Genomic DNA, 17,734 nt, shown 5'->3' with positions numbered 1-17,734 from the left:
AACCTCTACACCTAGATGTTCCTCTGAGACGTCTTCGTCTTCATGTGCACATGAACGTCTAAAGTCACCATGCCTGGACTTGCTACTGTATGTACACCATCCAGCTTCCAACCCCATAAAGTACATGGACACGTTCCCAGTAGGGTTTCGTAAACGTCCTTGTTCGTCCTTGCCCTGCCTCCAGCCTTTGCTTAGGATGTGTGAAGATGCTAATACTAGCCGAGAGGGTCATCTTAGTTGACTGCTGCCAGAACCATCGGCTGCTGACTGCATCATCATCCACGGTAGCCAATCGCAGCCAAGGACTCAGTGATGCTCTGCCACTCTCACTGGAGGGATTCCGAAGGAAGTGCCTCGTGACGGTGCATGGTTAAACAGCCAAGAGTCTCTTTCTCTCTCCCTGCCTCTCTCTAATTCAAGACTGGATGCATACACATTCTGGCTTCTAACAGGGATAGCACATTGCCATGCACACTACTCCCTGCAGGCTCAGCAGAGAATAGCGACAACAGCAGCAGCTCTCTCCCTCTCTCTCCACCTCTATCAGACAAGACTCCTCCTCTCCATCTCTCTGTGACTCCCTCTCTCTTGCATATGATATGTACTTCACTTCCTCCCAGCTGAAGCAGGAGATAACAACAAGCTACATACAGGTAGGCATTCATATTTCCCTCTCTGAAGTTTCAGGTGTTTGGATGTTGCTGATTTGTTTCGTATTTGGTGCGAATCTGAAAGAGACCTATAATGGATCAGAGTAGAGCGTGCCATCATAATGCCCGCCCCTACAGCGTGGCATTTGTTTTCACGCCAACACTGGTTTTTGGCACCATTTCCTTCTTCTTTCTGGCGTGCCAGGGAAGGTGGTAGTTTACTGGTTGGATGGTTCATGTGAGAAACCCATCATCTACTGTCATGCTTGGTGGAGATCTGCTTATCCAAGTAGGGGAGAATGATTTGTTTGTAGCTGGAGATCGGTGATGTGTTTTCTTACGTGTGGGTTTGTGTGTGGGAGTGTGTGTGCGGATGGACGGCTGAGGTTGGAAGGGAGGGGAGATGGAAGCTGAGAAGCTGTATTCATCCCAGGGAAACTAATCCCACCACAGTCCTCCGTATCTGATAAACACTCTCTTCGTCTTTTCTCCCTCTACCCTTCATGTGTGATGGGTTTATCTGTGTCAGTGGATAGTGGAGGAAATTATTCTAGAATGGCAGATAATTCCCACTGTAAAAGAGGTTCTTTGAACCATTATTTGTTCTGCTCTGAAAGTCACGACTGCAAACGTACATTCAGAGACGCCTATAGTAGCAGCCGAAGAGAAAGTAGGTTTTGTCCCTCATTCTGAATCACAAGATTGTTATCAAACCATGCTTAAACTTCCCTGTCAACTCAAGCTCTCATTTTGTTTGCATTTGTTCGACACACTGCCTAACACTACACACGACACACTACCTAACACTACAATCTCTTATAGTTCTGTTATCAAGGACTTGGGCCATTGTGACTAGCTGTTGCCCACATCAACAAATGTGCCTGTCATTACCTCATATCTGTGTTGGGCAGATCGGTTGCTATGCACGCCTAGTGAGAGCGAGGAGCAGGGATTGCTCGGCTGTAGCCTCGGGCTTATCCAATTCAGCTGTGCAGATCCTCCTCTGAAATACATCAGTGCTTGAGGAGCTGCAGTAAAACAGTTGCTAAGTGATAACATAGGAACAGCTTGAAAAAAAATCGTCAAAATAGACCACCACTTCACGTTAAGATGCATGTACTGTGATTATCTCTGTGATCCTTATAAACTTCCATTATTAACAAACCATTACAGCAATAATTTCAGTTTACTGATATTTTGTTCACAAAGTTTTTGAACAAAGTTGGCTCTGGATTTGAGTTCTTGTACACTCCGATTAATATAATAATATATAATAATGCATAATTCTTTGGGTACATAATTCTTTGGGTACAGCACACCAAATATGAGAACATGAAGTAAATAATAATGTTTTTACAAAACATTTATTTTGCATATGTATTTACGTATTATAAAAATAAAGATCATGGACATAAATGATTACTTTGTTTTGCAACTTTTTATCTTGAGGTTTTCTTGTAATGACTATAATGGTAGTAATCCATAATTGTGAACATCATGAATTGGTCCACAAAGTTAGCTAGCTATGGCTATGAGTCCCATCCTATCGATAATATTCTTTGCTCAAGAGAATCTGTTGGCTTGAGAAGTTCTTTTTCCCCAAGGGTCTTAGACATGCAATCTCAGAGGTTTACTGACAACCACAGCAACACGGCACAAAGATTGAACCTGTTGGGGCAATATGGGATAGCAGATGTTGGCCCAAATATGTCTCGCCCCCTGCAGTTGCTAAGGGCAACATTGTGCATTATCAGCCTTGTTAAATATCCATTAATGAGGTGAGATACAAGCCCGGTACTGCCGAAAGGTGGAGTTAACCATCCCTTGTAGTACTGCCTCTTATGCTCAGCAGGGCATCTGTGGAAGTCTTTCATGTCAGCCTGTGAGATTAGGATCATTCACCTGGATGATCTTTTTTTTTTGTTTTTTTGTCCTTCGCTTACACCGTTCCCTTTTGTGTTGAAATTGAAGGTAGAGAAATAAATGCAAGTGCATGTGTACCTATGTGTGCGTGCCTGCAGAGGCCAAAATGCTGTTGTTAGGAGTAATAGCAGCCAGAAGATAAAAATAGCGGCTCTATTATGATTTGACCTTGGACAGCTGGCTGCTTGGCTGCAGATACCTGGGCGAGAGAAGTGTACGGATCACTGAGATGCTCCATGAAGAGTCTGGGGCAGCCATGATAAATGTGTGTAATAACGGAGCGATATGTTCTTGTTGCGTTACACCACAGCAGGCACAGACACTATCTAAAGGACACTCACTGTGGATTTGAGTAACTGGGACAGAATTAAAAACCAATAATATATTACAAACATGGAAAAGTTTAATCTCACCTTTTTTTATGCGATCGAACTTCTAGTGACAAGATCTAGACTATGAGGATGTTGTAATTTATATCCATTAGACTACTGGATTGAGCATTTTCAAGCTGGCAGTGTCTTTTTGTGACCCACACCAACAGTAAGGCAGTAATTCTTATCCCAGTGATTGAGATGGATAGCAAAAAACAAGCCTATGTTTGTACAGGCAAGCGGCAGGGGTCATACATATCACAAGCAACAAGGACTTGTGGGAAATGCTGGTGAATAAATATCATTTGATGTATCTGAGAACAGGAACTCTCTCAAGGTCAGTAGAAGAGCGATGAGATTGTAGGTTTGACAAAGTGCTTTATTATAATATAATATAGACTCGCTTTAAAAGTCTTGTTTGAAATCTATGTATACACATTTAAAATGTCTATATACACATTTTATACTTTTTAAATTTGTATACACACATTTATTTTATTATTATTATGATTCGATTTTATTTTTGGAACAAGCTTGCACATGCATCATTTACATTTGTTTTAACGTCAGCAAACTATATATATATATATATATATATATATAAACCATATATATATATAAAAAATAAAAGAACCATTAACAGGTATGATCTAAAAAAAAGTACAAACTTTTAAATGGTTCTTGATCTTGTATAATACAAAATCTTAATTCTGTAATTGTAATTGTATTGCACAGTATGCAAAGTGACAGATTACAGCATATGAATATGCGGTGCTTATTCTTAAACGTGACATCCATAGTCCACCACTAATATAAACGTAACATATAATCGTGTAAATTCATAATATCAGCCAAAGACATGATTTTAATGTAGCACAACATGGAAAATGCATTATAAATATTACTTATGTGAATGCTAAATAGCTGAATTATGTTTTTATCTCTGTATTTCTACTAGGGAAATACAGTAGATGCAATTGCCTTATAGGGGCTGCTCACTGTTCCACATATTGCTAAGCAACGGAGGAGAGGTCCTTAGAGAATGTAGCCAGCCTTCTGACTCCATAACACAGCCTTGGCACATGCACACATACACACACAGATGGTAGTGAGCAGATCTCTTTCCATGGCGTTTGCTACGCCTGTGTTGCTATGGCGGTTACATGCACGTAGTTAGCGGAAGTGATGTAATGTCCTTCTCTTTAATCGGTGCACAAGGGGGCAATCAAGTGGCGAATCCTCACCTTGAGCCCTAATGACTACAGCACAGTTGTTTTCTGGGGATTCAACAATGGCACCCTTCCCAGTCTCCTTATGTTATTTTACTAGGGCTGTCAACTGATTAAAAAGTGTCATCAAATTAATTAAGTTTATATGCTAATAAATTAAGCAAATGAATCACAATCACATAGAGAAAAGCTCCCAAATGACAACAAATTCATAGACGTTACATTGTTGTCGTAAACTGTAAACGAATTATGTGAATCTACTCAAATAATTGGAGGAAACCCATTACCCCAATTTAATGGAGTAATTTTGCCCATTTTGTTTATATATGCTTATGGTCAAGCACCACCTTGACTTTATCTGGTTTTAGAGGGATATGGCCTTGATCGTAGTGGATCTACACTGATAATACTAGGATTACATGATCAATACAGACTTGATCAAAACAAAGAGGAAAAGCATTTTGGCTTTACAGAAATCCTCCTCAAGGTATTGCTTGTAGTTCCGCCACAAACATAACATGGAAGTAATGCGAGTATTTTTTTTTTTTTTTTTTACACATCATGTGATTTGATTTAGTCAAATTGACACAGCCAGTAGAGATTTACTTTATTATGCTGATGATTTTGAACTGGTCAACCCCCCATTCTAATTAATTATACTAAGTAATGATTAGGATAATAAGCTTGGTTTACTCTAATTTCTTGCAAAGAGTTGATACAACCAAAAAAATCAGAGCAGCACTCTGTTTACAATTAGGTCATTTCCATTAACAAAATTAATTCAGAAAGAATGTTATTGACGAATGTTAAAACATGTGACAGTCAGCGATTTAAGAAGAGCTTTATAAATTATCTTTCTGCATGGCTTCTCACACTTCAATTTAAGCCACGACAATTCAGCATGAATGTGCACTAGTGACAATTATGAATAATTGAATGCTTTCACAGACGCTTCAGCATTTCATTTGGGTAAAAACAGGACCTGGTGTCACCACCCGATGGAAGGAAAATCCACAAGTCGTAATGTACCATTTCTCTTTAATTCCACGTCACCATCTTAATCCATTTAATCAAATATAGCTATGAAATATTTCTCGCCCCAAGATCTCATATATTACGTGTTTGGGAAAAAGTGTGTGTGTTGGTAGTTGAAAGTATAATATTTTTCTTTCTTCCTTGAGAAAGTTCTCCCACAACTGATTTTACCACTCTATATTTCACATGTCAGACGTTATTACAGATAAAGCCATAGCTAAATAGACGCCCAAGTCGTGCACTGTAGCACCACACTGACACCCCCTACTCCCACACCACTGCTTGAAGGTGTTAGGAATTAATTATTACTAAAGGGCAGACTCTGCCACAAAGGTGGACTGGAGGACATTTTGAATGTTTTATGAATCGAATAAGGGAGGAAAGACGAGAGCTAGAAAAATTGCCACTGTGCTACAGTTTACCCACCGCTCATGTGGCATCAGGTGAAAATGACAGTATCCCATGATGCATTCCCTTACCACAGTTGAGTCTAGGAGCAGATGTGCATATTCTCCCAAAGCAAACAGCACGAAGCAAATGAATAAATTTGGATCATCAAAATGTGTATTTTTTCACACTCATTTTGATATTTTAAATAATTTCAGGTTAATTAAAATAATGTGTTAAATGTGTATATTCATCTACATGTTATCACACAAACGAAATATAAACCAAGCAATTACACTGATTTAAGACATTCTTCATTATGAGTTTGTCGAGACTGAGAGTAAATCAATGTGAAATTTTAATTGTTAGTTCAGTGAAAACTTCAATATACTGAAATATTTTGCGACTCTTTGTCTGAATTATTAAAAGAAATGGCTCATTTGTTTGTGAAATGGACTGTACTGTTAGCACTGCATGATTGTTTTTGAGCTCAGTCAGTGAAGACATACTATTTCATAGTATGCAGTCTTTTTATCTCATCACATTCAATTCAGATGCTCACAACTCTTGTACAAGATTATTTTGCAGTGGCACAAGAGATTTAGCAAAATAGTGCAAGAAACACTACAGTTATACAAGTTAAAGTTAGTTTAACAAAAATCTGTGCGTGGGACCGTGGGTGCATGTCATTTAAGGAGCCATAGTTTTCCTCTAGTGCTGACTAGTTATTGTGTTTGCCCTTATATTGAACAGATCCCCCTGTCTTTTATTACAATGGTGGGTTTCGATTAGATTTGAACGTGCTCTCTCTCGCAGACATATAAGAGGCTGACAATTAGCTGAACATACAGTATACTTTTTTATTTGTTGACAATTAGCCTACATTTTAAAATCTTTATTTGGATATGGCAACATGATACCTCATTCTACAATATTTATATGATTGAATCACTGATAGGGACTGACACCTTAAGCCAATCACTGGGTGCATAGTAAGCATGTTGACATATCTATTGGGGGTTGACATATCCACCCTTGTCCTTAGCTTAAAACTTCTCTCTGTTCCTTGGTAAAAGTTGGTCTCTTTGTGACTTCCCAAGCTTTGTGACTTGGTCTCAGCTCAGCTCAGCTTTTCTTTAAATCTTAAGGGGAAACTTTTTGTGAATACGGCCCATGGCCTCTATTTTTACCCTTCAGTCTTAAAGATATATATATATACAATTCTGCATATAACATAATAAAATAACAATTCTCTATATCCATTTTTGGACAGTTGGGCTTTAAAGTGATGCAATGATTTTTAGAAAATTATATTTGAGGTTCACTGAGAGAATGCAATTTCTAGTGACATGATAATGAAAAAAAAATGTAATTATTGGCTTAACTGTTGCTTGAAGTCTTAAATAGTTGTTATAACAGGAGCAAGTTGCGCACACTGGCCGCTTCCTTCTAAATCCCTGGCATGATCCTTCTCTCATGCAAACATCCTTGCTGTCGCTATGGCAACCAAGTCTACTGACCGTCATAGCCCGTCTACAAGAAGATTTACCATGCTTATTCCCTCTGTGTGCTGTTGGGCTTCTAGTGTAAAATACTGCACATGGCTGTCTACATTTAACTCAAGAAAAGATTAAAAAGGGTTCGTATTCTAGATTCCTTGCCCTGCTGCATGTCGCTGTCTCCTTTTTAACCTTTCATCTAAGCAGTCTGATTTTGCTTCTTTTGGTCAGTTGAGAAGTGAAGTCAGTGCTTTTTTTGACAGAAAACTAAATTGTTCCCAAGCTTGCCACAACCCAGTTGCTGGAATAATAATCTGCTACAACAGGCCCACGGCACAGCTCTCGCCTCGAAAAAGTCAAATCAACAGGCCTCACGCGCCGCTTCTCTCGGTTTCGTCTCCTCTTTGTTTGTCTCTTGCTCGTTTAAGCGGCTGACAAATTTGGGGCTCCCCTGAAGGATGTACCGTTTGAAGCACTTGCATTGCTGTCTGCACACGCTGTGTCGTGCCGAGACTAAAATGAGTCTTTCCCTAAAACATGTCCACCCAGCCCCATGTAAAAACACTCATTATCCACTCGCCTAACGGGCTGCGCTCTCCAGCGGGAAGCCAGGCCAGTCCTATTATTGGCTAATGTAATGATTTATAAAAGAGAGGCAGACACAAAGATTATCTAATGAAGAAAATACAAGACTGCGAGAGATTAATGCCACGCTGAACTCCACGCTACCCTTCCATGATTGAATCACACTCGACAATCTCACAATCTCAGATGAGTCTTCTCTATTTTCTGCATTGCAATGACAATTTTGTAAATTAACTGTAATGATGGGGAGAGCTAAGCCTGTTTTCGTTACTGTATTGTGTTTTTGATGTCTTATTTTCTATCAAGTAAGCAACTTGAGGGATTTAAGTAGTATTTTCAGGTTAACTTTAGATCTAGCGGTAACATCTTTGTCTTGCCGTCGATTTAAAAGAATTTCGACTTGTCCCTTAGTTTTGGAAAACATGATAGATTTTGATAGAAGAACCTTAGCAAACCTATCAGGTTTCAGAAATTAACTTTTCTAGGTGGAATCACTGTGCATTACTGACACAATTTTGGTGGAGCTTTTCATATGTAATAGGTGCTTTATGGAAAGTTAATTTTGCTTCCCTTCTATGTTCCTTTTTAGTGTCCCATGTGAAATGTTGGGAGTGTACTTTTTTTTTTTTTAAATTGTAGTAATATGATCTCTTACAAACTCTTTATAGTGCAAAGTAAAAATCTGTTATTTTATGGGCCACACATATTGAAATGTTGAAACTAGTGTTTATTTGTAGTTTATTTGTAGGTGTGCATATTTGCCTGCTGGGGATTCATTTGTAAGCACATTACTGTGAAGCTGTTTCGTTTTAATCACACAAGGAATGGTTCAGAATCATAGCCTTTGGTTTTTGTCAGCACACTGCATTGGTGAAAGAGCTTAAGTTGTATTTAACAAGCTTTACTTAAGCATTTCTTTAAAGCTTATGTTATTGCAAGGAATGGAGAAAAAAAATGCAAATTTTTTTTTTTTAACAGAATGCCATGACTTGATTTTCCGGTGAAATGACAGACTTCTCTCTGATGATGTATGCCAGACTTCTGACGTCATTTATTTAGCGTAAACCCCACCCATGATGCCTCCATCCAATCAATAACAGATGGATAGAACCATGTCACTGCCCTAGATTGTTTTGTTGAATGTATGTTATGAAAAGTTTGGTTTGCGTGAGTTGTGCGTTTGTTGGATGGATGCGTCATGAGATGCCAAAATGTGAGTAGATGGTCCTGCAATTTCTCTTCCTTTACTCGAGTTTACTGAGGCATATAGCAAGAAAATTGAAAGTGGAAGAGAAAGGTTGATAGAGACAGAGAAAATAACAGGTCAAGTTCTGTTCTCAGCAGGGCTTTCTGTTCCTTGCTGTCTTGAGTCCCATCATGGGGTACATAGTCACACATACACACACAAGACATGCACGAAGTCTTGTTTCTCCATACAACTGTGTACAACAGTAACTGTTACACTTTGCTTTGATGGCATCCACATGATAAAGACAATCACTTTTGGTAACCTAATTAGTTATGCAGAATAGACAATAGTACTGGCCAACTGAGTTACTGTTGAGCTGAACTTAATGAAAAAGCATGTTAATTACATGTGCATGAATGCTACACCTGAAATCATTAATGACACTTATGCTCAAACGAATACAAGCCTTGCAACCAGAGATGATAAACATGGATCTAACAGATGTTTCATGTTCATGTAATGCACATGAAGGGTGCTTAATGGCAAGATGGATTTGCTTTTGTCGGGAATGAAAGAACTTGCGTCTGAGACGTGACGAAGTGAAGATAAATTGTGAGGAGGATGGGAGATTTGTTAGAAAGAATGAGGTAAGTGGTGGTGGCTTATTTAACCTTAGTGTTGTAAATGATAGGATGTCACAAACAGGCTCCTCTTGAACTTTCTCGAAGAACTCCATTACCACAAGCTGTGCATTCATCAGAACTGGTGCTCAAGGGAAATATCATCTGTCATGGCGGCAGTTGTTCATTTAATTTCATATCGTGGAGGTTTCATTCGTGCTTTGTGTCGGCAGTTCTTGCCAAATGCTTATCTACCTCAGCCGTCAACCTCTGAGAACATAAGAGACCAAGATCGATCATCTACTACAGCATAAAGGATGACGGATAGTCCAACAAATGTGATTATGCTATATCAGTTCTGTTTGCCAAAACTACATCAATAACTCGCTCCGACTTGAGAACAGGTTATCGCTGTAAGACGTAATAGGTATGTGAACGTGAGAAGAGTCTGAGAGAGAGACTGCATCTATGATAAATGTAGGGCAAGACGTGTACACCAGGACACAGTGTCCCATGGTCTCAGGTGTTAAAAGCAAAGCTGACCTCACTTCATGTGTTTTCTCTGATCGGATAGATATTTATTTGTGAAAAGACCAGGTGTAAATTTCCTTCGAGATGGATTTAAATCCGATGGCTCAAATCACTTCAGGAGCCGGTCTGAGACACATTCCAGACGAAACTGGACAAGAGTAAATGTATCTGGTTTTTTAAACCACATATGTAGATTTTACTCCAAAATGTAAACAAATAAATGTGTGAGAGCGTGTTATAGGCTATATGACAAGTTATAGCCAGATATGATTGCGCTACCGCAACACGCATAGCCGCAGATTAATTGCTGTGTATCTCTTTAGCAAGCCAACGCCTAAACTGGCACAAATGAAACGGAAAGTCGCAGATGCTTAAAACAGTATTCTTCATTAAAAGTAGTGAGACTAAATGATCTTACCACTGTTAATGCCGCTCTTTCTCATATTGCGCTCTTTAATCTTGAAATTATCTGATAATAAATTAAATGCTGACATGAACTTAAATTTGCAAATGGCGCTGGAATTGCGCTGATCGGATTTATATTCGCTTTGCGGAGACACATTTATGTGGGCAAGTGTAAATGGAACCGTTTTAACAAATCAGATAGCTATCCGATATAAAATCAGTTGTCGATTACCTTTAGTAGTCCATGCTGATGTTTACTGTCAGATAAAAAAATAAAAAGTTTTTGGTATAGTGACTCTTTCAGAAAGACAATGTAGGCAAGATGCTGCAGTGAAGGACTGCTGCCACTAGATACTACTCCTACCTGGCAACTGGAATACTCCATTCTCATGACACACAGGTTGGCACCCGACAGTCAGGCAACTCGAGATACAAGCACTGTATTCACTTAAAAAAAAAAAAGTTATTTATTTTCCGTCAGCCAATCAGATTAAAGCTTGCAAGATGGATGAAGTACCTTCATGTTTTTGAGTAATATGTATCAGACAGACTGTGAGTGGCAGTACTTAAAGCAAGAGCTCAGAGTATGAGCAGTAGACTATCTCTCTTCAGTTACTGCTTTCTCTCTTCTTTTCCTCAGTGTAACAGTTGGACTCAGGTTTGACTTCGGTGTGTTGTCTCACTATATTCTGCCTCGGTCGCCTTCCTGTCTTCTTTTCTCTGTATCCTACTGTCTTTAGTTGTCATGCAGTATAAGAAGTTTCCTAACCCATTTCTTCCTTTTTCCACCTACACCAAAATGCACCTCTCTGATCCCTATAGTTTGTAGGCCCTCCTTGCACATAGCCATCGGCATGTTATGGAGCTTTTGTCTTTCATCTAATTTACAGGGACACCCACAAAACAAATGGATGAGTTAAGGGAGGGGATGTTGTCAGACTTGAGACATTGTTCCACTCATTTATCATCCCGTCTTGTTGCTGTTCATTGCAATAGTATCGTATGTAATGCCAGAATTTTTCAGCAAACATCCTTTGACGTTTATTTGATAAAGTGTGTTTGTTCCAGCTGCTGTTATATCTGAGCCTGGGGACAGAGTGGAGACAAACGTTTGGTAACTGCCATCCATGCAGCGAATGTATCAAGGCCTGGAGCTGTGGCTTGAGACAGGCGAAGTCTCCAAAATAAAAAATCCCATATTTTCAAAAACAGTGTTCAGAAGAATTGTAATCTGACATGGCTGTATTTAATATATATATATATATATATATATATATATATATATATATATATATATACAAGTATATATATATATATATATATATATATGATAAAACTGATTATTCTGGTTCCTGATTTCTTTAAATAGCAAGTTGCTTGATTGCTTAGCAACCATAAACAGGCAACCTTGAATTAACTGTATTACTTGCAGATAGAATGTTTATTTTGTTTGTAATAACAATGAATGTAGCTATTCATTATGAAATTAGTATTGCTTAGTATTATTTCTAATTGCGGTTACTTTCATTTTATAAAAGCAATAAGTCACTTTAAGTCACTAATTTGTGTATTACAGTGATTTTTGTACCATTGTTTGGCTTTGTGTTGTGCCTAAGAACTCCCCTTACCTCTGGTAAAATCATGCATTACCTTTTGCTTATTTCTTTGTTTGGCAAGGCCTATTACAGAGAGATTATGACCAAACATTTTCAATCTATTCGTTTAATACATGTGGTGGACAAGCAATATAGGGGGCTGGATTTATGGGTTCAAAGAACGCGTCGATGCTTTCACTTGGATTTTTCATTCATAACATCATTTGAAACTATAAAGGATCTACTTTTGTGTAAATTGATAGTGTGCTTTTGTTAAATAATGAAAACAAACGCTACACTTTCATCCTCTCTATCTCTGTGAGCATCTTTCTCGAGCGCATCAAAAAAAAAAAAAAACTCAGCGTACACTTGCCATACAGACATGAAAAATGTGCCTTTTGAAAACTTATTCAAATTCAAATAAAATACAGATATTCTTTGATTATGTATTCCATTATGAAACCAATGAGAGGGACGTTGAATCAATGATCCGAGTATGTGCATTAACAACTATACCATAGCTCCAAATGAATAAAGAAGCCAATAAAATTATAGTACATAGTATTTGGATTGGTTAATTAGAATATTGTTTAGATTTGGATTATTTTTTAACTTTAATTCATTCTTGTTTATATCGATGTTTAACGTTAAATTGAATGCAACAGACACTTACGATAAAGAGTTTTCTTTAAGAGCAGTGACAACAATACACAAAACATCTAAATTAGAAGATCAAAGATCAGTGTAGTCCAGAATCCATCCCTGACACACACTAAAGCCCCTAAAGTTAAAACCTATAACAAATAGCTTTTTCCCTGCATTATATGTGGTGTCATACTGACAGTGTCAGAAGGTGCCGTGTGAATGGTGTCAAGGGTGGAGGTGGCACTAGGAGGTGTCTGTTCTTAATCATTGAGGTTTGACGTCAGTCTGGGGGTAATGAACACTGAGCGGTGACAAGGTGGTGCTACATTAGTTACACCATCATCCTATTAATGTCCTCTAAAACACCCTGACTCATGGAAGATCTATATGGGTCAGGATGTGAATAAAGGGGTGGCAGTTTTTGTGATGCCAAGGCCTACATCCTGGACATTTATTTTTGTATTTTTTATTAATTCAACTGATTATTAATGATGGATTCTAATTAGTTTGTGGGCACATTCAATCAGCATTTTAACATTTTATTGAACATGTATTCATACTTGTTTATTTACTAGAAATTAGCAGGAAGTTTTGCCAAGATCTCCCTAATATTTATATTGGCTTCTAATGGGTTCCAGAATTACTAGATCTGCTGTCATGGCTGAATATGAAGGTTTGAGTTCTATCTTTGAGAGTATTCAGTGGGGGAATTGACCTGAATCAATTCTTAGCCAAACTCATCGTGCATTAATTAATACATTTGTAAAAAAAAAAAAAAACAGAGACAGACCCTAAAAAATTAGACCCGAGTCCGACCCGACTTGATATAAAGATTTTTCAAACCCAACTGGATCTGAATGCAAAACTGCATTGATGTGTACACAGCCTGCAGCCACATATGCAACAGTCATGCATGCACGCAGTTCTATGTGTGTTTCCTAAAAATGCACTTTGCACGAACGTGACAGAATGCTCTGCATTGCTGCAGTTGCTGTCTGTTCATGAAGTGCTGAAATGTCAATCACTCATCACAGAAACCTAATTGCATCATATAACTTTTGCAGTCGTTAAAAATACATATTTACTTGACCATAAGTTGATTAAAGTTTATTTCTAAAATGCAGGAACAACTGTGCATAGAGTCCTTTGCACATAGAAGCGCAGTTATAGATAATAACATTGTCGTAAAATTATTTAATGTATTTGTTTTAAATAATAAAATATTGTTAAATGTCCAAAATGAATAATGAAAAATTAGCATAGCATTAGCAAAGAATTCGGGTCTTCTCGGGTCTATTCGGTAAAAGCACATTTATTATTGAGGCCACTCATATCAGACCCAACACGTGTTCGGTGCGGCTTGGCCCAAACTCGTTTTGGACCTCGGGTTTTTGGTTCCAAGTGGACTTGTGAAGACCTCTAGTAGGAAGCTCTCACAGCTGTTTGTAGATCTACAGTATCCTTGTCATAGAGGTCACACTAAGGAAGTTGGATTCAGCACCTTGTGCCTTGTGGACAGCTCCCTTTGAAATAGACACTCAGATCATGTTGCAAACTAATGAGAGGGAAAATAGACCAAAACAGACCAAAGTCATAGACCATTCATGATATGAATGGCACAAAAAATAAAATAGAAAGTCAAAACTCAATTAATAATGCATTTTTTGGAACAAATAAAGCTGCAATAGCATATTTAGACTCATTTGCATATATAATGACACCTATATTTCTATTTGCATTCATTTAGGTTTGTTATCGTTATCTAAAACAACCGATAAACATTGTTTTCTGTAATTGAAATAAAGCTAAAATAAATAAATAAATATTAGAGAATAAATTTTAACTCAAATTAAAATTAGAAATGTTGCCTTGGCAAATAACTGAAATAAGTTGAAGTACTTAAATGACTAAAACTATAATAAAAATAAATTGAAATATTAAACATATAAAAATAAAAACGACAAAAGCTTTAACAACCTTAAACTAAAAGTAACATTTAAAAGTTAAACTAAAATATTAGTATAGTATTTATATACTAGCGTAAGCTGACATCTAAAACAATTTATAATAGTGGAGGCAACATTATTAACAATATTGCATAATCAAGAGTAAGCAATTAGTGCAAGCAAAAAATAAATAAATAAATAAATAAATAAAAATAAAACGGCTCTATGCTTTTTCTTCATTTCAAGACCAGTAGCAACAGTATAATTCTGATGTCATTTTCTAATAAGATAATCTGACAGCATAAGCATATGTTTATTTTTTGTGCATGTTTGCATCTGTGCCTTTCTCTGCGTGAATCATTACAACCCTCATTTTGGTCACGTAAAAACAGTCCTCCAAGTGGCCAACACACCAGCTTATGCATAGATCAACACCTGTTCCAACAATCTGTCAGTTTACACGTATTCCTTGTGCTTTGAGACACAAACCGCTTGGGGTTAGCGGTTTGGGGAGGCGTTGTGGTGTTGAATATCACAAGGTAATTATTGATAGATTTCAAGTCATATGATCACTTCATGTTTACAGGTCATACAAAAATCTTAAACCCCTTTTTGCAGTTCAATACTGGATTTGTAACACTTAATTATCTTTACTATGGAGTTTCTTTTCTGCTCAAACTTCCATAGTCTTCCTTGACTGTGCTAAAGTGTGTGCCAGAAGGTAGATGGATCCATTAGAGTTGATGTCAAACCACTCATCTGCTCTTGTATTGCCAGCTATCTGTCTCTAATGTCACCGATACAAAGAGAGAGGCAATAAACTGTGTAGCAACTTGATGGTTGTTCAGTCAATAATGGCTCTTTCAGCTTTTCATCCACTAAGCAAGGAAAAGCTCTCTGTTTCACACCACCATCCTTTTTTTAATGATGGCAGCCGTTCAAAGCAACTCAAGCTATTTGGACTTCACTTGACTTAATGGGATTTGACCATCGATGGCAGCATTGTGTGGTGTTGCTCGTCCTGTTATTCCATTTAAATGAAGTGCCTGATGGACGTAAAAATCTGTTTTTATTCTAATAACTTGATTTCTTTGATCCTTGCCACATTGTGATTTCCGTATTCTAATAAGCATGCAGTCACACAGAAGCTAAAAGCAAGAGAGGCACATTTAAATAAGGTTCAAAAGGAAAGGAAACCACTCATACCCCATATACACCATAGCATTTTGATTTCACTTCTGACTCAATGATATTTTTTCCACTATTTTTTGACCTCAGTAAAAGGCAGTGCCATCACTCACAGAATACAGAGCTGCCAGAAATGTCAGAATTTACATCAAAGAGACATGGAGTCAACAAATGTGACTGTGTGTGTGTGTATATAAAGTGATACCTCAGAGACCTTTTTTTCCCTGCCTTCACTTCCTCGTGTCTAAAGGCAGGATGTGCATATTTATGCAGCCACTGTCATGGCTGATGGATTTATAAAGCCTCTTGCTTTCTAAAACAATGGCTCACCAGCAAATCCAGCAATCAGCTTTAGGATGTTCTTTGTAATTGATATTAAACACTGGCTGTGTTCCAAAACATTGTGAGCTTTCCTTGCTGTTTACAAAGACAGCTACCTTCAAATGATGTCTCCAAACTAAAATAAAATCATAAGGAATGAAATGCTTAGTGACGGCAATAAAATAGCATATAAATTGGTGAACTTGTCGCAGTGCCTTCTGGGATTGCCTTATGCACAAAGGAAAAAGGTTATGCTGCTTTAGAATTTTCAGTATCGTAAGACTGTTTGGAACAGCCATTGCATTATATGCTTAACTTGCTGTCTATATACAGTACCATAACAATTCTGTATTAGGGATGTGCAGTGTATTGATTGATTCTGTATATTTTGACAAATATTGACAAATATTGAAGTATTTTAGAATTTTTTATTTTTATTTGGTAATGCCAAAATGATTATGACTAAATTAAATTTGTGATTTGTCACAAGAACATTTGTTTGGACTAGTTGTGTTTCGTCATCATCTGATTTTTTTTTTTTTTTTTTTGTTCTGCTGGTTGAATGGGAATGATGGACGGCTAATATTAACTAACCTAAAATCAGCTTTAAAGTTAAGAGTGTAAAGATGAAGTTTAATTGGCTATGTGATAGAACAGTGGACCGGACATTGTACATACTGTGCAGTAATTACCAAACGTTTTTTTTTAGAGAAATGAAATCAGGTTGCACCTCAACAACTATTTGCACTCGCACAAATGCTCCCAAATGTATTTTGAGATCACACAGATTAAATTTCAGGAGCATGTGCAACTACATTGGTCGCAATTTCGAGCCTTGACCTCTAGGACGGCTAGAGGGTTAGTAAATTATCGTAATTTTTTCAGTTATTCCTTTAAGATATTAGCTTGCACATTCATTGTAGGCATCTCATGAAGGTTTGGAATGGAACTATGTACTAGCATAACCAAACACCCAAATGTGCTTTTGCTGTGTCAAAAACTGATATTTTTTTTTAGTATATCATTCAGCATACCTTCACAGGCACCATGGGACAAATCGTTCTTGACTAAAAGATGGTGGCACGGTACATCAATAGGTGTCCATATTTTTTTTATTGTCTGAGTGTGTTTGTACATATATCTGGTGTCAGGATTATCAATTTGGAGTGAGCTTTGTCCGTTGAGCTGGAGGGAATGACCTTTCAAAACGCGCTACATGCAGATTAGCATGCTTTGCTCTGCCACTGAGAATCATTTGCACATTGTTATAAACCACAGGCTTGCCTTTGAAAATTAATTAAACTTACAAATCTGAAAGCCCTAAAGTGAACAGAGACCAAAGCTGAAACTGTCCACCCAAAATCTCTTTGTTTCCCCAAATAAAACACAGAGGTTAATTTGCATATCGTTTGTTGTTGTGGAGCTGCCAGAGAGCAGTCACATTGGTCTCAACGTGCTCGTTCAAAAGGCCGAACAATGGCGTGAGCAGAGAAAAATTACAATATGCTATGAAATACGGACAAAGCATTAGTTTTGGATGACGTTTGAGGCAAAGCGGTTGTGTAACTTTAACATGCCGTAAAATGATGTCCTCTGGAGTCTCCAACCTTCAGGT

At 37.6% G+C, this 17,734-nt stretch overlaps 1 protein-coding gene across 4 annotated transcripts in view; it reads left to right on the top strand.

The window, feature by feature from the left end:
• The first annotated feature begins 435 nt into the window (after nucleotides 1–435).
• The window catches only part of syt1a (synaptotagmin Ia), a 170,187-nt gene continuing 152,888 nt past the window's right edge, over nucleotides 436–17,734 (top strand). For 2 of the 4 annotated variants that reach the window (XM_039663316.2, XM_039663287.2), the window contains exon 1: nucleotides 436–653. The gene's annotated coding sequence lies outside the window, so the exon portion shown is untranslated. The remainder of the gene's footprint in view (nucleotides 654–17,734) is intronic. The other 2 variants (XM_039663325.2, XM_039663296.2) reach the window with 1 other exon arrangement.

Source organism: Pimephales promelas, chromosome 24 (assembly GCF_988280905.1).
Source record: "Pimephales promelas chromosome 24, fPimPro1.hap1.1, whole genome shotgun sequence".
In the NCBI taxonomy this organism is placed as follows: domain Eukaryota; kingdom Metazoa; phylum Chordata; class Actinopteri; order Cypriniformes; family Leuciscidae; genus Pimephales; species Pimephales promelas.
This window is presented reverse-complemented; position numbering and strand designations above follow the sequence as displayed.